Source organism: Corylus avellana, chromosome ca5 (genome assembly GCF_901000735.1).
Source record: "Corylus avellana chromosome ca5, CavTom2PMs-1.0".
Taxonomy (NCBI): Eukaryota; Viridiplantae; Streptophyta; class Magnoliopsida; order Fagales; family Betulaceae; genus Corylus; species Corylus avellana.
Window position 1 is genome coordinate 28,642,046 of NC_081545.1, and position 5,714 is coordinate 28,647,759.

A 5,714-nucleotide genomic window follows, 5' to 3' on the forward strand; every position below is an offset into this window, starting at 1 on the left:
TTCATATTTTGATAAAAAGTCGATCTATTTGCTTATGATGTGATGGCATTGATCAACTAATTACTTTCCGGCCGGGAATATAATTATTCAGTGTCATATATATATCAACAGACTTTGGAAATTAATTAAGCTTCGCAATAGAATAGTTGGGAGGCTTGGACAATAATCATTGAAGTATCAACTAATTATACAAATCAATTCCCTTCTTTTTCTTCAATTAGAAAACAAAACAAAAAATCCTTTCTTTTTCTAAGCACACAAATTCTTGTGCAGATTAATATTTTTCATTACCTCTGTTCTGGCTGGTCATTCTTGCTGGATCCAAAACAGGAGGCAATTTGATTAGGAAAAAAAAAAGAAAAAACAGGAAGGCAAATTTCTAGTGAAATATCCAGGCTTCTACTTGACTGATCATATCTTTCTTAGATAGTTTACTGCCATGATCTTGCCATTTTTTTCCTAAGTAAGATTAATCCTAGATGCAAAAAGGCCATTCATGGGATTAAAAAAAAAAAACACTAATTAACAATAATGTTGTGAGCCTTGACCACCACCCAAATGATTTTTTTTTTTTTTTTTTTTTTTCTAATTAAATACAGAACTGGAGAGAATCCGATTTCGGGATAAAGAGATACTCCCCTGAATTTTGGATTAACTTCTCTTTTATCATGAATTTTTTATCACGTTCGAACAAGATTTTGTCTCGTTCAAATAACATGAGGCACGTCCATTAAATTATGCGTCAAATCTCACATAACCAACCGGCCATGTGTAAAATTTGGTGGGGGTTTTTGTAGGAGGGCCTTTTGTTTTCCAGCTAAATATCCAAATGACCTGTTGTCGCCCTTAAAGTATTGATTGAATGATCAATTAAATTTATCTTTCAACTTAAATCTTTTAGATAAATGATGATTAAATATGATATCCGAGTTGAAGATCTTGAGATCAGTCTGAACCTTGTTTCATTCATTCACTCTAATATTAAATAATTTTATGTATTGGATCTCACCTACCTATTAATTAAAAAAGAGAGTTTAAACCCACAAAAAATGACAGTCAAAGTATTTGATTAAATAATTAAATTTAATTATTCTTATTAATTTTAGCTTTTTAAATAATTTAATATGCCTTTCATTGATTTGGAAGACCAATTTCATTTTCCTTCGTAAAACTGTTTTGAGGACCCTGCCCATTGCTTGATTTAACACATTGGCCGGCTTGAATGAGTCAATAATGGTCATCAATGTATGTAACTTTTTGGCATTCACTTGAGAGTCAATATATATACATGGATCGTCTCATCGTCGCTCATCCATGAACGTCAATGTCATGCAACTTTTTGGCATTTACGACGTCCTTCCATGCTTGAAGACGGTTGAGAAGATAAGCATTCCTTGGTGGTGATTTCGCAAACTTACACATTAATTGCTATTATGTAATTACAAGCTAGGAAGAAAGTTCAATTGGAATTTCTGTCTCCCTCTCTCTCACTCATAGCACCAGCAACAACAAATGTCCTATATGTTATTCTTTTTCTTATATTTAGGAAATAAAAATTTCAACAAAAAAAAAAAATCACAAAAATTTACTCACATTAGATTTTTTACATTTAACCAACTTTCAAGAGTTACTACAGTGTTTTACAATGTGTAAGGGATCAAAAGTGGTTCCTGACCTATATATTATTTTAATATAAACATTTCTCTTTCCTTTCTCCTATTTCATTTTTTTGTCTTTAATTGGAGATTGTCTACGTATGTTGGAATTTTGTGAAAAAAGTGATGGTAGGTAGAGAACTTGTATTTTGTAAAAAAATAATATTTTAAGGAGAAAATTCACTTTACCCCCTAAAGTTTGAGGTATTTTTCAATTTGAACCCCAATGTTTAAAAATTTGCAATATACCCCGGCCCCCTAATGTTTAAAAAATTTGCAATTAACACTTTCCGTTACTAATTGCTATCTAAGTAAATGAAAATGACATCACGTACATCTTACGTGGGATTTTTCGCATGTACGTACCTAAAGTAGCTAATTAAGTGGTGCCTTTTTATTTTACATGCTTCAGTCTATGCTATATAAATTGCTTCAGCACGTACAAAATAAGAAACGGACTCCCCAACACATAAATCGTTGGGAATTTACGTTCTCATTATGATTCTTTGGTAAAATCAAGCCCATAGCTAGCGGAAATTAGGAGGAAAAGCCCATAGAACAGGTGTACCTTCAATGAAATTTCCTCTACATTTCAGCATCAATGTGGGGTACTTTTTGTAGGAGGCCGGGCCTTGTGTTTTCTGGCTAAACAACCAAACGTATTATATTTTAGGACCGGAGACTTGGCGTTTGAGTGTTTGATTCGACAAGTGGGATATTTTTATAACGTATGTTTGCAAAATTCTATGGCCATATTGAAGACTCGCAGTCAAACATGCAATAGGAGCATATTCTACGTACAATATTACTTCAAAAAAGACTTTTCAAATTTTCAAATTACAATAACAACAAGAGTCGTCCATGGGAGTGGATGGTGCCAATCAAAACTCAACCAATTACTCATTTAGTCATTATCTACCAATCTTTTACTTGTTATTTTATTTAATTTATGTGGTCTGCTTTATGTATAAGACTTTTCTACTTTATATTCTATATTCCACTGCTTTGTTTTGGGCAATTTCCTGTATCCTACTTCATTTGTCGTTGTTCTACTGTATCCATCAATCCATTAGACACACACACTTTGATGGTCTATAAATAAGAGCAAAGAAGAGAAGGTTTGCAGTATCAACTTCCGAAATGAAGGCCATTCTACTTATCTGCCTTCTCTTGGTGTCCACACTTTTCATTAATCCTTCTTCAGTTTTAGCTAGAGAATTAGCTGGTGAGATTATCGCTCTATTCCACTCCATACTTGCCTTGAATTTTACTTGTAATTCTGATGTTCATGTTCTTTGTCTGTGTTAGATTTTACATAGTTGTTGCTCGTTTTTTTTTCTTTTTCTTTTTTTATAATATATATTGCTTAATTATTTCCACCATTAATCGGTCTATATATGATGAATTCTTTGAATTAAAACGAGTTTTCTTGCTCTTAAACTGATAGATTCTAACCAAATAGTAATTAGGCACACTTTAGTCTTTCACTTTTGGGATTATGGAACACTAGTTTTATTAATTGTTGTGTACCGAGTTTTTCCTTGTTAGTTTCTTCAGATTGGTTATATTATGATGTCTTTATCCATGATCATATCTTAAGCCAGTAAAAATCAGTAAATTTAATCATTTAATCAATACTTTAATTAACACTTACTCATGTCTAGACTCAAATTCTTTTTTATTATTTGGGGCACAACATATAAAATATTTAATTGAAATGAGAGTAAATGACTCAGGATACCATGTTAAAATCATCATTTATCCCCAAAGCTTAAGTTGATGAGAATTAATAAATTTAATCATTTAATCAATACTTTAATAATGGTGCAGCGAAAACCCCCATTACAGTTGGAACCAAGAATCCAAACAAGCCAGCAGTGAAATGTGGTAGCATCTCTTATAGGAATTGTCTCCCCTCAAAGCCACCGCCACCTAAATCATGTGGCCCGTACAAGCGTAATTGCTAGCCCTGAAGCAGCATGTGGTTGAGCAATAAGGCATGATGAGGTTGCTCATATCTACTCTGTCGTCCAGTGGTTAAGAAGTAGGTTTTGTCTATTGTATATATATATATATGGTTTTTGGGGCTTCATTATTCTGATTGCTTTGATGTGCACTCAGAAGAAATTAAACCTACCGTTTTTTTTTTTGGCAATAATTAATGAACTCTAAGAACCTCTACCGTTTGATGTAATATTGTATGCAAAATAAAAGAGCTGACAGAGTCAGTTGGTTTATTTAAGGGATGGACTTTATTACAATTCTATGTACTTTTCTTTATCTACCTTCTCACAAAGTTCAAGTTATAACTTAGAGAAATTATTTTGAGGCCGTAATTATTGGAAAAAAATGGACAATAATAAACAACTCATAAGTGGTATTTATAAAAAATCTAAAAAAATATAAATGAAAAGGACTTTAATTTATATGTACTGTTGTGTTAAAACAGTAACTGCGCACCAAAGGTAGCCAACCCATGGAATTTCTAGTGATAGGCTTTTCCTTTACAGAATCCCAAACGACAAGTTTTTTTAACAAGACCAACCCTAAATTAGCAAGATAATAATTATAAAGAGTGAATTGTGTTGCCTTATATATATATATGATCATATACCATTAAAAAGGAGCTTGATATACATGTGATTGGACTCGAGACTAATCTCGTCCAAAATTACGGACAAATCTGATTTATGGGGTAATTAACTCGAAACATTTTAATAGTTTGTGTGGTAGAATTGCAGATCATAAACACCATTAATTCGAATGTAAAGAACAAAATAAAAAGAGACTTGCTGATCTAAGAGGAAGTATTGGTTAAGTCAATCTTTCTATTTCAAGTTCATTTTTAAGAATTTTTTTGTAAATCATTTTTAATATTTTTCATTACTTCTGAATTTTTTTTTTTTTTTTTTTTCGATGAATGATTCTTTCATAAATCTTAAGAGGAAGGCATGTTTTTTTATAGAAATATTATCCAAAGCTTCCGGTTGATTCATGAGTGATCTTGTTATTTTTTTTCTTGATCGATTTCCTTTTGGAATATCTGTGACTATGTACGTAACGTAACGATGAGATGACTTTACTAATTAATCATGAGCTAATTAACATGACCACTAAAATATTGAAGGCCTTTTCTCAAATATATATATATATTGAAGGCCTACGAGACTTTATTGCTGTTAAGGAAGAGCATTTAAAAAGTGTTGTGTGTTGAGAAGTGTCTTGGAGTTTTGAGTTGTTTGTTAATGAATTTGTCTTAAGAATAAAAAACAAAAGCATTAATTACAACCATGAATATAATTATCCGAATTGAAAATATTTTAAGATCTCATGAAACTCTAAGAACTAAATTTTATTTTTTCCTAAAAAAAATTATAACTACTTCTAATCTTTTAGTTTGTTGAGAACATACTGTTAATGAGATCTCAATTAGCACTTGGGCATTCTAAATTTGAATACTAGAAAAAACAAGATTTCAAAAATAGTGAATGAAATAAATATTATATATATATATATATATTAATTAAAAAGAAGAGTTACATTAAAAATCAGATAGAAGACTTAAAAATTGGCTTCCTCTTGTCTTTAATTAGAACTTTTTTTTTTCAATTGTTATCTTCGACGTTATGTGTGGGATATGGAAGGCCAATTTCATTTTCCTTCGTACTTAGAAACTGTTTTGAGGATACTATTGCTTGATTTTACACATTGGCTTGAATGAGTCAATATTGCTCTTTCAATGAAATCTCCTGTCTTTTAGCATGACAATTACCATATTGTGTTTCATGAACAAGAATCAAACGCATTAAATTGTGGTAGCAGATTGTCTGAATCGGACCACTTAGATATTTTCTATTACTAATTTATTTTCATGCGCCTCTATTTTTCTCTTCCTTTTCAATTATAAGCAGGACTTTTCAAAGTGAATTTCACCCAATTACATCATTTTGGCTTCCTGTGCTGACTGACTCGATTTTATCTTTAATTTGGCATGTGTAGTAAAATAATTATTGTATTTTTTTCAACGAAAAATGCTAGGGGTATCAAAATTTTTACTAA

General features: G+C 31.2%; 1 long non-coding RNA gene across 1 annotated transcript; it reads left to right on the forward strand.

The window, feature by feature from the left end:
* Positions 1 to 2,743: 2,743 nt before the first annotated feature.
* Positions 2,744 to 3,893, forward strand: LOC132183360 (uncharacterized). Its single transcript, XR_009440401.1, has 2 exons — positions 2,744 to 2,880; positions 3,486 to 3,893. It is a non-coding gene; the product is annotated as an uncharacterized LOC132183360 (long non-coding RNA).
* Positions 3,894 to 5,714: the final 1,821 nt, after the last annotated feature.